Here is a 17,074-nt window from a genome sequence, read left to right as displayed (position 1 = left end):
TGATTTCTAATAATTTTGGTAACTAAGTTGTTAGATAAATGTAGTTGAGTAAAAAAAGTATATTTCCCTCTGAAATGTAGTGGAATAGAAGTATAAAGCAGCAGAAAGTGGTGATACTCAAGTAAAGAACCATTATATTTAAGCACAGTCCTTGACTAAATGTACAAGGGCTGCAACTAATGATTATATTCATTATCGGTTGATCTGTGAATTATTGTCTCAATTAACGGATTAGTCATTTGGTCTATACAATGTCAATCAAAAGAGTTGGTGATTCATTTTCTGTGGATTAACTAATCAATTAATTAATTAACTCAGCGTTTCAGTTCTAAAATGTACTTAGTTCCTTTCCTCCACTGAACATTACAGAATACAGAAAACTACACAAAACACAAAGAAAACATGAAAAGAAAACTGTGACTTTATTGTCTTAATACAGAGTTATTCAACTGTAAAACATGATTCAAATGTTTTGTGTTTCCTATTATTAATGTCTACTTTTAATTGTACTGTACAACTGTATTGTGCTGTAAAAAATCATCGGACACTCAAAAGGATTGGCACAATCCTAAAAGAAGCAGTTTTTATTTGACTATTCTTTTGTTGTGAAAAATAAAGGAAAAACAATTAGCAAGAGCTACACCTCAGTGTCCTCATATGTGTTTTTCAGCGTTGGTTGAAACAGACCAAGCATGAAAAGAGCTTTAAGAGTCCAGTTGCCACCCTGCTGCCCCCATTCAGGCCGGCTGTCCCCCCCCCCCCATTTCCAGCCTGTCTCCCTCCCTTCCTCAGCACCAATCATTTTCACAACTCATTTTTTTTCCTTTCTGTCCCTCCCTCCTCTGCCCCAGCCCATGCTCAGCCAACCATTCCTTTTAAGACAACGGGCGCGCCATTGTTCCCCCACCTGGGTGGACCAGATACCCAAGCTTCCCTCTCTCTCTCCCACACACACCACACACACACACACACACACACACACACACACACACACAGAGTCAGCCAAAAGATGCTTTTCCATCTCTAAACCAGGGGATAAAAACAATTCAACATGTACTGAAGTTGTTGTTTACTGAAACAAAGATGACGTGAGACGGCTCGGAGACAAGAAGCAGATTATGGAGGCCGGAAAAGCAAAATATGTCACAGAAGTAAAAAAATGTTGCGTCTATTTGGGGCCGTGCTGCTAACTTTTCAGCTAATCCGATTAGCACTGGGGGGGTTGCTGGGGATTTAGCTTCTAAAGCCAACCTGGGACCGGTCTTATCTGTTTCTGTTGTGACTTTATGTTGCATGGACTACAGCACAAACACACATGACCCATGATCTATGGACCCTGACAACCAAAACTCCTGCCTGGGTGTGTGTATGTGTATGTGTGTGTGTGTGCATACAATTGTTGGCTGTCTGCTGTCTGTGTCTGGATGATACAGAGCTAATTCATTCAGACGCTGCTGCAGAATATTTGGATGTGTTGACAGGATCAGGCCTGTGATTGGGCAGCGAGACCCCAAATGACTGGCCTGTCAGAGGGATGAACGACAGAAAGGGACAGAGAGGGAGATTTTCCCAGTTCAACAACAAACACAATTACATGTCAAACAGCAGATTAACTCCTCCACTAAAGGTAGATTTGTGCACAAAAGTCTGCTGTGACATTATCCATTATTTAATCACTATTATATGCCTTTTAAAGTAACAATAATACAGCAATTAAGTAAAACCATACTGGAGATCCCTTCCAAACGGTTTATGTTAATGCTTTTCCGCCTCCTGTTTTCCTTCCTTACATCAATCTCTCCTTTGTGATCCCGAAACTGATTCCAGTGCTGCCATCTTGCCAGTCATCATGGCAGGTATGGCAGGTTATGATTTTAATCAATTTTTGTTTGCCTGCAAACTGCAGCATTGAAGAATAAGTGCAAGAAAAATAAAAGACATGAATCACCTGCAAGGCCGTCATCATTATTCATAAAACACAGGTTTTCACACACAACTAGTGACTGTCAATGCCAGATTCTTCAACTAAGCAGAGCATTGGCGTCAACTTTCATAACTTTCGTAGATGGTAGCTGGCTGATGTCGCCATCTACCATCTACATTACTTTTTTTGGCTAAGAATAACCGTTTTGTGTTTATTATCATAACTCGATTTTCAATCAATAAATGAAGCAGCTCTCTAGGAAGATTAATCAGAGGAAACTGGATGATTTTTGTTTGTTTTAATGTGGTCACTTCTTGTGTGATGGATTAATTTTTTTTTTTTGTCACAATACAAAGAAATGATTGTTCTATTTCTTTTCAATCCTGTCTCCTTCTCACTTTCCACCTCTCCTTTTCCCCAAATACTCCGGGTTGTGAGTAAAGGAGTTGAGGAGAGGAAAAGGGCATGAGGAAAGACAAATGGAACACACGCTTTCTCAAAATTAAGACCACATTTCCCATACATAGCAATGCCTCCACTGAGAAGCACAGAGGGATGTCGCTGCTTGCTCCATTTGCACAAAAAGAGCAGTGCTTTGACTTCTTCTTCTATGCAGTAAAACAACCTCCCTTCACGTCATAAAGTAATCCAGATGATTTCATGACAGATCCCACCTGGTGCGAAAATCTCTGTCTGCACTTTTAACCTCTCTAAAGATTTATAGAGAAGACTGAGCATGTAAACACAGAGTTAAAGAGAGATGACAAATGGGTTTTCTGTCTTTCCATCCAAGGTAAACAGGGAAAGACTCTCACAATACTCTCACAATACAAATCAGACAAATAACAGACACAATGAGAAGTGAGTGGGCCACTTCTAGAAAAAGCTTCTGCATACAATCACTCATTATGTGCCTAACACACAGACAATGCCCTCAGATGCTGACTAAAGTAGTCACCATTACCGGCTTCCCCCATTTGATTAAGGCTGTCAGCTTAGGCCTCCAGTAGATCTGCAGCTCTGCCACTGATAAAGAGTCCAAATCACCTCTGACACCACAAACCAGCCTCATTTACTTACTCTAATCCTTCACATGTCCACTGAGCCATGAAATGAGTCTGATTGCTTGTGAGATCATAAATTACTTCCAGTAATAAATGTTCAATACATTTCAACTTCAAGCAGTCTGGTTTTCAGCAGACACATTTCCAACATTGTTCTGCCAACATTTTTTTTTTGTGTGTTTTATGAGCATATGAAAAACAGGTTTGCAGCTCATTTATGATCGATGTGGTGACAGATACTTTCTGGATATACTTTACTTGCTTTAATCACTACAAGTCGCACACCATCTTATCTTTATTCATTAATTTATTTATGCCCTCAAACGGTGGAACAGCCTACCAGCAGACATCAAACAGGCAATCTTAATAGATATCGTAGCAGAATAGCCGCCATGATATAAATGATAATTCTGATGGTTTACATTTGGTTGATGTTAAAAAACGTCTCACACCATCATTGGATAAAGTGTATAAAAGGTCTATTGTCAATAAATATATTATTTAGCTACATTAACGTAACATAAGTGAATTTCATGCTTCAGATATTAATGTTAAGTTCACATCAGGTGGACGAGCATTGTAAAATAAACAAATTAAGCTTGAACTCCACATCCGAGATTTGTCAAAGCTTTCAACTGCATCTCATGGTCTTCATCAGCGGATGGAGTTTACTCAGTTTAAAGTTAACTTAAATTCTAGGAAAGACATCGAAGTTTTTGTAAGGATAACAAATGTGTCAGCCTGCCTTTAGGGGAGATAATAATACACAGACATCTGAAATATTCATAGTGTAGCTACTAGGGATGTGCAGAGATCTCAGTATTTGTATCTGTATTTGTTGAGGCAGCAAAATTATTTGTATTTGTAATCGAATAAAAGTGTAAAGAGGCTTAAAAATCCTGTCTTTGTATTTATTACGCTTTTAATTTTAGAAAATTCAAGTATTCATGAATAAACTACCTTATGAAGGAGGTCCCTACACCGGGTCTCGAACTGGAGTCTCCCAGATCATAGACGACTGTGCAGACTATTTATACACCCATAACACAGAGACAGCACACCATGTAACATGTAGAAGAACTTCAAAGGCAATTATTGTTTTGCACTTTTCATTTATTGCCTATTTTTTACAACCTAACTTTGTGGAAAGGAGAAGGGGAACAACGGGTTATGGAGAGTTCCTCGGGAACTGGTATTTGACATGGTTTTCTTTTTTCTTCCCAAAAACAAATAATTTTTAAAGTATTTGTATGAAACAAATATTCATATAAAACCCACTATTTGTGCTTTGCCGAATAATGTATTTGTATTCAGGCACACCCCTGGTAGCTACAGAAAACATTGTGTCCGGTTTGAATTACAATATAAGCATCATATAGGTACAAAGAAATGTTGGAACTAGCAGATACACAATATTCTCCATATGTAATGTAATACATTTTATTCCACATACACATTTTGGGAAAGAAAATCAGCTTTTTTGAAGCGACTCATGTGGAAATGTAAGAGTGGATCAGCGTTTCAGGACCTGGAGACTCCTTGAATAAAAGTTGTGTGCGGACACTGAGGGTCCCTCAGAGGGTGGAGGGTGTAAAAAGCTAGCATGTAAGTGTGGATGACAGGGAGGAGGATTTCTCAATACACAACCCTGGTGTGGTATTGAATACCTGGGGGACACTGTGTATTGCCTGACATCAAAGAGCACATACACACACACACAAACACAGTGAAAGCATACAGCCCTACAGTGCAGATGAGAGGTCCTTGTCCTACTGATGCGGCTGTGCTTTCAGGAGCAGCATCTGGCACAAATCTCCCAGCAGCCCGTTCCCTGGGTGACAGTCAGTGGCAGTGAACGGTCCAGGATTTATTCTTTCACATAGAGCGATAAGGAAGTGCTGCAAATCTCCTCAAAGGCACCTCTTTATGCAATTATCCCCCCTTTCATGCAGCAGAGCATATCACAGCTTCAGGTCAGGACCCTGTTTTCGCCCCTCTATGATCAATGTTGAGGTGAACTCAGTCAGGTTAGGATGGTTTGATAGTGGCCTTTGATTCACAAGACTAAGGGATTGTACCTTTCAGAGGGCGGGAGTGAGTTTTTTTTGTGATTCTTTGGTAATTTTCTGGCTCCAAACAGTCTTTCATGCACCGAGGTGGGTCAAGTGGTAGAACTCGTGCTGTGTTTATGCAGATTAGTGCAATTTTGGTTTTAGTTGGAGGAGGCATACACACACATAGTCTTGATCTATGATTAATTGTTTTGATTCTCCAGCTTCAGCTCCAGGTTCCAGCTTCTCAAATGTAAATATTTCCTGGTTTCTTAGTCCTCTACAATAGTAAACTGGATATCTTCTGGTTGGTTCTGAGGCTGCATCCTGGGCTTTGGGAAACAATGATTGACTTTTTTTTTTTTTTTTACCATTTTCTGACATTTTAAAGACAAAACAACTAATGGACTAATTGGGAACATAATCAACAGATTACTAAAAAATAAACATTAGTTGCAGCCCTAATACAGATGATTCAAATAGGTCTGGTGTGTTGCTCATTGATGACTATTTCCAGTGGTTGGAGAAACAATTTGCCAATCAGAGCTTTGTAGGCAGGATGAAGAATGTGGATGTCATCTTACTACATAGCCAGCAAGTTACCTAGCTCGACCCATAAAAAACTAGCAACTGAAAACTGGCAACAAGGTGGATGAGACCGATGCAAACGTTAACTGCTCCTGGCAACCAAAGTGACGTCAGTGGGACAGATTCATCACTTGCTATTGATCATTTAGAAAAGACGATGTCAGGCTGAATGATTCAGTATGTTTACATGCTCTCAAGACCCCGGGTTACTCAGAGAAATCAAATTACGCAGATAATCAGAAAATGTGTTTACATGCACTGTAGTAACCTGGTTACTGTAAATCTGTGTACACATGCAGCCATGGGCGCCTGGTTGTTGTTTTAAATGTCTCATATTGCAGAAAGGGAGATTTCCATTTCTTTTTGGATTATAAAGCAGGTCTAGGTGTTATATAAATGTTTTGAAAGTCAAATTTGAAATAAAAATGCTCAGTCCACAGAGAAATGCACAGAAACCGTCCCTTTAAACAAGCCGTTTGGAATTCTGTAAGGTTGTGATGTCACAACTACACGTTTATTTATGTTGTTTACCTAATTCATGTGCACATGTTTCATTTCAGCTCAGTGTGAGAGTCTCTACCGCGTTTCGCTGTCATTTATGGCCATGCTAGTTTTTCTCCACTCCTCTGCTCTCTGTGTTTCACCCAGGGGGCATCGGCTTAGCCCCTCCGCACACGCACACACACGGAGCGGAGCAGAGGAGAGACAGACAGCGGAGGAAACGCTGTGCAGCTGTTGGATGTCAGGAAGCAGGTTTGTCACTGCACAGCCTTCCAAAGGTTGTATAACATTATCCTCAGCGGTGGCCATTGCAATTTACTGGTGAGTTTTACCCAGAGCCCTTGTTTTTACCTGGTTACAGGCTAGGCTACAATCCAGCCTGTGGTTGGCCTAGGCGTGCGTCACTCAGAAAACAGTCAGCCAATCAGAAAAGAGGGGCACTGAGCAGACACAAAACAGCCTATTCTTGGTAGAGCTTCAGAGAGAGGCTTAAGAGAGGAGATGAAAAACTATATTGAGATGGTTTAAAACCACAAAAACATCTTCTTATGGATATCAAGACTTTAAATAAAACATTGGAAAAGTGTAAAATATGGGACTTTTAAAATGGAGAGCAAACTATGCAAACTAAGCAAGCTAAGTATCCAATTATTAATTGGCAAGGGGGTCTGTGGGTCCTCCCTGTAATTTAAAACAAATTCCCTGCATTTCTACATCACCTAATCTCTTGGATTGAGTTAAGAAACAGCCACCTGCACTAGTCTAGATAAAATAGATTGAGGGAGGGAACCAAGAATGAATGAATTGGGTGGACAGGAAACAATTATTAGAAGAATTTAAGTATGACGCATACTAACCAAAAAACCTATTATTGGAAATTGCAATAAAGTTTCAGAGTGACAGACACAGAGCGTCCCTGTAACCATAGTAACTCAATGCCTGAGTGGGCACGGTGCAAGGGGAGAGGGAGAGACGCTGTGCTGCTGCCAGAAGAGCCATTGACTAAGATTACTCTGAGCAGCATGCACAGGAATAAATTTCAATATAATAGATTTGTGTATACAGTATTTCTGGTCTGAGTGACTCGCTGCTGCACGGTGCTGCTGTTGTGCTGTGCTGCTCTGTCCGTGAACTATCAGTGTCCTCAGTGTCAGAGTGGCATGAGAGCATGTCAAAAGTGTCAATTGCGTGAGTCTCAGAGTCAATGCATGAGAGTTGGGAGCCCTGTTAATAACCACGTTACACTTAAAAGAGCTGACTCTGATTCAGCTCCTTCTCTAGAGCCGAATTCTGTCTGATCAGCGAGCTGACGTTGGGTGAGCGGGCTGGGCAAAGTTAGCTAACGTTAACTCACAAATTGGTTCGGCATTTCAGCGACAGTACAATCCTACTTTTAGCTAATTTAATCTTTTCTTATGTTCTGTTTTCAGTCATTGATCACATTTAAGCTACATGGCAAGTTTCTCACCTTTGTAAACAGTCAGACTCCTGTGTGATTGACAGCCAAAGCATCGATATAGGCTGCTTAAATATAATCAGCTGATTGAGGGGACTGTATGATGATACATTTCTTTTTAAAAAAGACAAAAGGTGGGTTGGCAAAACCATAACTTTGCTCCCCCTAATTGAATAATGGGGTTGTTTTTGCTCCACTCGCTCCATTGCTCAGGTGTCTATGCCTGCAGCAGGTCAGTAATCAGAATTCTCCTCTACATCCTTTGTTTTGGAAGCGTGGCTTTCTTATTTTAACCATAGTAGTGACAGAAGACTGTGCTACCAGCCTTTTTTTAATGTATGTAGACTGATGGTCAATGCTCAGTGGTGGAAATGACCTTTACTTAGACTTCTAGATGCTAATTTTCAGTTTTAGTCTAACTTTGGTGAAATTATCTTAAATATGAGGATGAATCGTTCCATGTGATTGCTTCTCTCATCCTTGACTCTGCTGTTAGTTTCCTTGACTGAGGTCTTTGTCAGGCCTACATATACATGTAGACGACATGCAAGGTAAAAAGCCTAAAAGAAACCCAGTTACCCGTATAAATGGGCAAGAAATTGAACTGAGTGAAATCAGGTTTCCCTAATCCTTTACCCAATTATTTCACTTATACAGACGTTTAAGAAATCTGGAGAAATCCAACTGTGACTGAGATATTTAAGCGCATATAAACGCATTGCATGACATGAAATGAAACGGCAATTCTGTCTGATTATCAGTGATAATGAATAATGAGTGATTTGAACTAAAAAAGCATCATGAATGTGCTCAGTAAATGTCATCGCCATCTGCCTTAGATGTTTATATTTCTTGCACAGGTTGTCGGTGGGTGGTGGGATAGAGCACATTTCACATGATCACTGAAGACGATGCAATGTTCTGCACACTGAAGAAGGCATAGCTAAAGTGTTACGCTGTGCTTAAAATAGAGAATGAAAACAGAATTTCCACTGTTTTTGAGAGACGGAGTTGGCTGTGACTCTTTTGACATGGTTTCTGACATTTATTGCACACACAGCAGATCCCTTTTTGTACTAGGATGTTCTTTTTCTTCTGTGTTTTTACAGCAAAAAATTAAAATTAAAATCTTTGCATTAACGGAATTTCTGCTCATTTCAAGAAATCTGTTGAGAATGCCATGGCATCTGAACTCGCAAACATCAAACCGCATACCCGCACATGACTTATACAAAAACATATCGCCATGCTGGGAATCTTTCTCAACTTCTATGTGGTTCGGTGCATCTTCCGGCCGCCAACAAACAGTCCACCAATACTGTTTTATAAAGAATTGCTAATCATTCCTGCTGGTTAGCAACTTCTTCAGCAGCTGCATTAATTTTTCATCATTGCGCCCGCTGGGTGAGACTTCATTAAAGGAGCAACATGAATGTTTTATTTATGATTGTATCTGATGTTCAGTAGTGAGTGCGGCTTGTTTCTCGGCATCCTCTACCCATCAATAGACCCCCTTAAGAGCTGCCGGGCTCTGGCATGCAGGTTGCTCCGCAGCCACAGGATGGCTAATTAAAGGTCAACAGGCTAAACACTGTGTCTACATCACAGGGGGCTTCCTTTAGCTATCAGCAGAACAAAAACAAATTTGGGGAATAAGCCTGCAGTGAAATTGTTTCCTAAAAACTCATTTAGCGTCGGTGCGAACCTCATTGCTAGTAACTCAACCCCAAAGCTAAAAACATGGAAATGCAACATAAATATATTATCTAGTCATATTGCCTGCCAAAAACAGACCAAATCCAACTATAACAGCTGTGTATAAATCATCATATAGTACCTGAATGCTAGTGCCTAAGCAGCTACAATCACTGAAACTACTGCTGGAGCTGGAAACAAGAACAAATTCAAGAAATACTCCTGACCACAATGCTGCAGTTCTGGAGGAAACACAAGAGTATAATTCTGTTTGGTTTCTCTTTTAAACATAAATATCAATTCAAGGATACATGATTGGATTTCCTTCCCCCTGAATGGATTGCCAAGTTTGCTCTAAATACCAACCACAAGTATGAAGCATGTCCCGACCTATCAAGAAATGCAGGCATTAAAACAACCAGATAAATGAAGCTTTGGAGCCGTTTCCATCGATTAACCTTAACATTCCAAAACACGTCGAGTGATCTTGTGACATTCAAGCGTGTTTTGGGGTAGGCAGAATCTGGAAATGGCAGTGGTTCTTTCTTTGACTCATATTAAAGTGTGTGAAAGACAAGACATTAAGGTAAGAGGGGCCAGGTATAAGGCCTCGGCTGTTATTCTAACGCTATAAATAGGAGACCTTTTTTCCAATCAAACCTCTGACGACAGCACACTGACTTGCTGCCGTACTCCAACAAAGGCCTTCTTATCCCGGCCCCTGTGGTCATCATCACAGTGCTGAATATCCTTGAAAGCTACAAACTAGGTGCCAACTAAATCAGCTTTCCCTCAACCATCCAGCAGAAAGGCCTGGACTGAGGTAATTACTTCCATTTCAATCTCCACAGGATGGGATTCAGAAAACCCAAAGTTCTGCTCGCTGACTCAAAAGGTCAGTCTGGTTAAACAGCGCATCAGGCCTGTTAATGCTAAATGTGTTCTGAACTTTGGATTGCTGGTGGAGCGAAATAGATGACTGAAATTACTTAAAAGCTTTTCTTAAACTGTCAAGATTCATAAAAAAATTGACCAACAAATTTTAAAGGGGACATATCAAGCACATTTCCAGGTCTATATTTTTATTCTACTGGAATTTCTTTGCATGATTTACAGCTCAAAAAACTATTTTTCTTATACTGGCTCTTTGTGCAGCCCCTCAGTTCAGCCTCTGTCTGAATCAGGCAATTTTAGCTCCTGTCTCTTTAAGGCCCCGCCTGATTGGACAGCTTCTGAAAGAGGCATCTCAGCCGACGTAAACAAACAGTAGTAGTAGGATCCCACATGTTTTTCTTGTTTTTTTACTCAAAATATAAACTTCTCAAATATATCTGTACATGTTCATGCCTGAATCCGATCAGAAATATTCAAGTGGACGACGAGAACAACGCATTTAACAACCTTAGCAACAACCTTAGCAACAAAAATTACAGAACAGACGGTCATTTGTTGGCATGTACAAACAATCTGATGAGTAAGTAGACGTAACATCTTCAGCACTGAAGCGTTCAGAGCAGGCTGAAGCTCTGGCTTTTGACTTTCAGGGAGTATTTTTACACACGTTCACCTCAAAATTTTGGAACTTTGACCAACATCATAACAGTATAAAAATAACAGAAAATCACAAAAAGCATTATATGTCCCCTTTAAAAAAAAATCAAGATGTCACACACTTTAAAAATAGCAGAAGAAAGTGAGAAAGTGTACAATAACGATGTCATGGTTTTCACATCCAACAACATAATAATTATTTATGCAAACAGGCTGAATCTACTCAGTATGAATATTCTCTTATTTCACCTCATTTACATTAAAATCTTACCTAATTAGCTTTAAAGAAGATGATGAGCTATGTCTCTATGAAACACACACACACACACACACACACACACACACTCAGCCAATCATATCTGTTTGAACATTTTTGCATTGTTTTGTTGGATTGTGTCTATTTGTATCTGACTGTATTAGCATTCAAACAGCGCCTGTCCTACAACAAAGGCCTATGTGTGCACTCCCTCTCCTTTTATCCCATCTACCAGACATGAGTAGAGCTGTCGGGCGGGTGGGCCACACCTAATTCACAGGGATCAAAATGGCGAACCCCAACACCCCCGCCAAATCCCCCGCTGAGAACCTTAATGCTCTCAAAGAGAATATCAGAGTGATCACAGGTGCACTGCTGTGTTAATGAGGAGGAGAGGCTACTCCCTGTACCCAGGCCAGTCCTACTAACACCCCCCTCCACCCCCACCCAAACACACACACACACACACTCTCCCTACATGATTCAAAAGCAGCGCAATATTAAATAATAATGTCAATTCCGATGGCAGACGCCCAATCAAAAACCTTCTGAAACACCAAATCTAATAATCACACCTACTTTCCACAACAACCAGGTGTGAAAATGGGCAGAGCTCCAATCACCTCACAAATCCTGCACCTGTCTTGTTTGATCCAATTACATATGGACAGCTTAAGTACAGGTCTGAATGCACCCAAAGTGCATCAAGGATGCATCGAGATCCGATTGTTCAGACCACATTTGGAGGTGACCACATATGGCCACATTCTTCTAGCAGTGTGTACATGAATGTGACCTGAGCCACACTGATGGACCCCCTACTTAACTGATATCCTCTGTGTAAGCAGAAGTATGTACTCATTCATCATCATCATATTAAAGTGTGAAACAACAAGAAGAAGCCACAACAACAGGCAAAATGGATTCTCGTGGATGGAGTACACACAAAATATGCTGTCTGATTTCCATTTGGACTGAAGAGTTTTGATTTTGTTTGTGTGCCAAGGTCTTTCCAAACTTCTTCCTCCTGAACAGGGCCTTTTGTCTCCACATTCCTTACCTCCACAACAACAGCTACAATGTTGGCAATGATGCAAGACAGTGACCGAAACTTGGATGAGATACAGAAAAGGCTAAAAAAACAAAAAAAACAAAAACAAAACAGGATTCATGGAATGGTTTGATGAGTATGACAACGATGTAAATCACTTGCTATGGCCCTTACAGTCACCAGATTAGTTCTGCAGCTAACAATTATTTTCATTATAGAATAATCTTTATCGATTAATCGTTTTGTCTATAAAGTGTCATAAAATACTGAAAAATGTCACATTTCCGTGTCCTGGGTGATGACACCAAATGTCATGTTTTGTTTGACCAACAGATATTCAGTTTACAATTATATAAAAAACCAAAAAAGCACCAAATCTTTATATTGAAGAAGCCAGAACCAGAAATGTTTGGTCACTTTTTCTTAAAAAAATGACTTAAACAATTAGGCCTAATTGGTTTTCAAAATAGTTGCAAATAATTTTTTCGTCAATCAATTAATCGACTAATTATAGCAGCTCCACACCAGATTTGATCCCCAGAATGTACTGTAGCACCCACAGTATGTGAGATTTTGTGATGTTTTAGACACACAATCTCCCGAAATGCAGCAAAAAAATTTTTTCAAAATAAGAGTTTATCCAATCAGTCGAGTTCAAAGACTTGGAGAATCTATGACGAGAGGAGTGAAGCTGTTGAAACAACACCTTACTAACTCATTTATGTAGGTTTTCTCTTTAATTTATCACAAGATCTGTCTGTGATTCTGCCCATCTACCCTTAATGCCTCATATCTTATATAAAGCTCTCAGTAAATGGATTACCTTCCCAAAGGCGCTTTCACACATGGTCATCCTGCCTGGGGGGGAAGTCCAAGAACAGGCCATATAAACTTAACCATGTCTGGCAGAAATGTAACTGTGTTGACCCTTTACCACCCATCCTCCTTCTGTGGTGTTTCACTTAAATGAAAACAAATGGACTATGTTTGATTGTAGGACCCTCAGGCTAAAGGATTTTCTAGGAATTATTATATTGGGAAGTATAAAATGTAACCAGGTTTCTCTTAAACTCTTGTTTAAACCCTGATTATGGAAACCAAATTTTTCATTTCAAGCTGAAATGCATGCTCACTACCGTATTCTCCCAAAGACCACACTACTAATAAGACGAACCCCCTTCTCCAACACCTGTTTTTGAAAAAACACTGAAGGTACGACACACTTTCACACTGGGGAAATGTTTCCCTGAGATACTGTTAATCCACAGAGAAAATAGTCCTTGAAAATCCTTGAAGTCTTGTCTCTTGTGAAAGTGAAATAATACCATTAAAGCTGAACGTAAATCCCTCGTTTTTGTAACTTGTCTTTCAGTCACACACTCGCGCTGTCTCTTGTCAGGCTCTTTGAAGTGGTCAAAATTATATTCTGTGGCAGTTCTTTCTGTCTTTTTGAGCTTCTCATCATGTGTGACGGCATTAATTCTTGGCTGCTTGATAGATTATTCAGTCTGCAGTCTATTTCTGCTGTAAGGGATGCTTTGGATTTGTTTTCATTTGTCATGAATTTATTTCCTCTTTGGCAGAAAAACATGTTACGCAAGGCTTCAGAGGCTCCAGGGGTGAACTAAACACTTTTAAGGCTGACTAACTCTAAAAGACACAGACTTGAAGACACTTGATATCCTAACAACAATAAGCACCGGTACTCATTCTGTACTCATTAATTCAAAAGGAATATCTGATTGTCTAGTCCTCAAATATAACATGACATGAAAAAAATCCAGAAAAAATAGTATAATATTGCCATTATGTTATTAGCACTTTCTAAAAAATATCACTTGCTGTAATAGTTTGCAGAAACACTCTGCTCCTACTATTGTAAATTACATAATTCTGATCTTTTATTAATGTTTTATTTCAGAGGGGGCAATAAGTCTTTGTTGTACTTGTTTGATATGAAGCAATGTTTGAACTGACATGCATGTACCTGTTCTGAGAAAAGAGAAAGATGAAAAAGGTTGATAAGAGGGTTCGCCTACAGTGAACGGTATTCCTGTACTGGAATCTTATCAACCAAATGACAAAAAGTGAGCTCACCCATCATCTCTGCAGCTGCAGGGCAGGAGATTCACAGAAAATAAAGAAACACAAAAACTAAAAGAAGATTTTAGGATCAGATAAGACCTTTGGATGTTTTGTCTAGTTAATCATCTGGTGAGCTTTGAGGATGTTCCACGGCTGGGTGAAGGACAATTACTTGCAGGTTAAGGAGAGTGCAGCTCCGACAGCGGCGGGGTGGGGGAGGGGAAACTCTGTGGAGGAGGGCGGGGATGGGGAGCAAACAAAGCACACGTGGTATTTTTTTGCTACTCCAGGACTTCAAGCATTCAGAAAACACTGCACAGCCATTCATAAGACTTTGAGACAGGATTTTACAAGACTGGGTAGTTATCATGGTGGCAATCGTTTTATTCTTGTCTGCATGATCGGAAGGTAGAAATACACCCTTGTCTTGCCTTATCGGACTTGACTTTGCATTGTGTTGCAGCAAAAAAGTTGTTTTTCTGCAGCCTTCTTTGTCGATGCAGCAACATCGCTGAAATGAATGAGAAGGCAGCGCTAATCTCAGTCTGAACACAGTCTAACCCCTCAGACAGAAAGCTGGACTTCGTCACGTTACAGGAGCCAAATTGTTATGACGGTATGCCAGCATCTCTGCTGCCAACACCACAACCAAAGCAGTAGGAAAATCAATGATATATACTCTAGATTAGGGCTGCAACTGATGATTATTGTTTCATTATTTTCTCGATAATCAAAATTGTTTAGTCCATGAAAGGCCAAAAAGAAGTTGCAGACGCCCTTAGAGACCCCTTAAATTGCTTTTTTTTAATCCAACCAACAGTCCAAACCAAACAATATTTGATTCACTAATCATGATGGTAAATTATGATGAAAAACAAGCAGCAAACCCTCGTATGGGACAAGCTGGAGCCAGTATTTATCAGAATAATTGCCAAATTATTTTCTTCTGATCAGTTTATCGACTAACAGCTGCAGCTCTTCTCTAGATCGCAATATTTCTTTTTCACTTTTTTATGATTAATTGTTTAGTTGATGAATATCAGCAAGTATTCAACATTTCACAGAGCCGAAGCTGACGTCTTCAAATTGCTTGTTTTGTCTGAACAACAGACAATAATACAATAATACATAAAACAGACAAAAGCCATAAATCCTCACATTTAAGAAGCCGGAAGCAGAGAATCATTGGAAGTTTTTGCTTGATAAATTACACAATTGATCAAATATCAAGATTGATGGTAATTAAGTAGTCTCTTTAAGTACAGACAATGTGCAGTGCATATAACCTGGTTTGTTGTGTGCATGTAAACACGGTCTTTGAGAGTCAAAAGTTCAAAACATGTTCACCTTCACAGCGGCCTTATTGACACGTCTCACAGATCTAAAACTCGCTGTATTTTCACAACAAACTTGCCCCGTATTTCACGTCAAAACACAGTCTTCGTCCCCCAGGAAGTAATAAACACTTTCTCCTTTTTGCTCTAACAGGAGTCAGATGCCTGCCGTCGGTCAGACACAATGTCAAACACAATGATATAGCTGTGTTCAGAACTCATAACCAGCTGCATTGTTTGATATGAGAGCACAGTGAGCAGCTCAACGCCTACTTTATCTTCATCTCTAGACTGGGAGACTCCAGTTCTCAGGGCTCGGCAGACAATATCCACCACTTGTTTTATTCGCTCAGCTGCAGCGTGCCAAGACCTTGAGCAGGGCAGGGGGAGGCTGCGGTTATGACTGGATTCCCAGTCGTCGGGTGGCACTGCGTCCTGCTGGGCTGGAGGGGTGGATGGAGGAGGTGGGGTTCGCATTGAAACAGGCAGCTCTGAACAATAAGAACGTCCCCCCCCCCCCCCCCCCTTCCCATGCCGTGGAGGACAGGGGGGCAGCTGAGGAGGGAAGAGCTCTAACAACACCTGTGGGCGGCCCATTTGTCAAGTGATTTGTGGGAAGAAGTGTAGGAGCTGTCAGAAGAGAGGAAGAAGGGGCACATAGTGGTGTGTGTGTGTGTGTGTGTGTGTGTGTGTGGAGGGATGGGGGGGTAACTTAGTAGAGTATTATCACGGGACCACACACAATGAAACGCCTGTTGAGTCCCCTCTCACACACCTGTGCAGCTATAAAAAATCTTGCACTTCCTCTAACCTTCTTCCAACTTCTATACCATGTTCAAGTACTGTCAAAAAGTGAGACGTTTCTCTAGTTTCCTGTGGTTTACTGGTGAGCTCAAAACCTCAAAACCATTCATTCATCCAAATGAATGAAACCAACTGCACACACAGAAATGAGTCTACCTACTCCATATATACCTGTATGTACTATATATACACACAATAATGTAAAGCATTCAACTGTTTCTGTGTGCTCAAAGTTTGATTATGAGCTCATCAGTTAGATTAAATGACTCACATAGTTCAACATGACTTTAAAGGAAAATTACAGTTAATAAAATTTAAGTCCTGAAGATGCATTAATCAATAGTTTTATATGAACAGTGGACAAAATAGGTATGTGACAAACCTACAGAGAATCATCACCCAACTCTTCAGTTCCACTCAACTCTACTGAGCTTTTAAGTGTTTATAGCAATTTTTTTTATGACCTACTACTTTTCTATTTTGGTTCACTCAAGACTCTAATCATCCTTGTTTCCAGCTGTCGCTGTTTGGAGCAAAAAGTCTCTGATTTACACCAAGCACCAAGTGATAGACAGACAAAGTTAGCAACTAGCTAGTGAACATAGTGGAACATGTAGCAGCTAAAGAGCTAGATATTTCCCTCAGGAGTTGGTGGAGACAAAAACAGAGCTAAAAGGAGAATGAATATTAGAATTAAATTCATCAGAAACATGT

General features: G+C 40.1%; 1 protein-coding gene across 2 annotated transcripts in view; it reads right to left on the bottom strand.

The window, feature by feature from the left end:
• The window catches only part of mcama (melanoma cell adhesion molecule a), a 64,197-nt gene that overhangs the window by 25,802 nt on the left and 21,321 nt on the right, over nucleotides 1-17,074 (bottom strand). The window lies entirely within an intron of this gene.

The sequence above is a fragment of the Thunnus maccoyii genome, chromosome 13 (genome assembly GCF_910596095.1).
Source record: "Thunnus maccoyii chromosome 13, fThuMac1.1, whole genome shotgun sequence".
Classification (NCBI taxonomy): Eukaryota; Metazoa; Chordata; class Actinopteri; order Scombriformes; family Scombridae; genus Thunnus; species Thunnus maccoyii.
The sequence above is the reverse complement of the archived record's forward strand: the minus strand, read 5'-3'. Positions and strand labels throughout refer to the sequence as shown.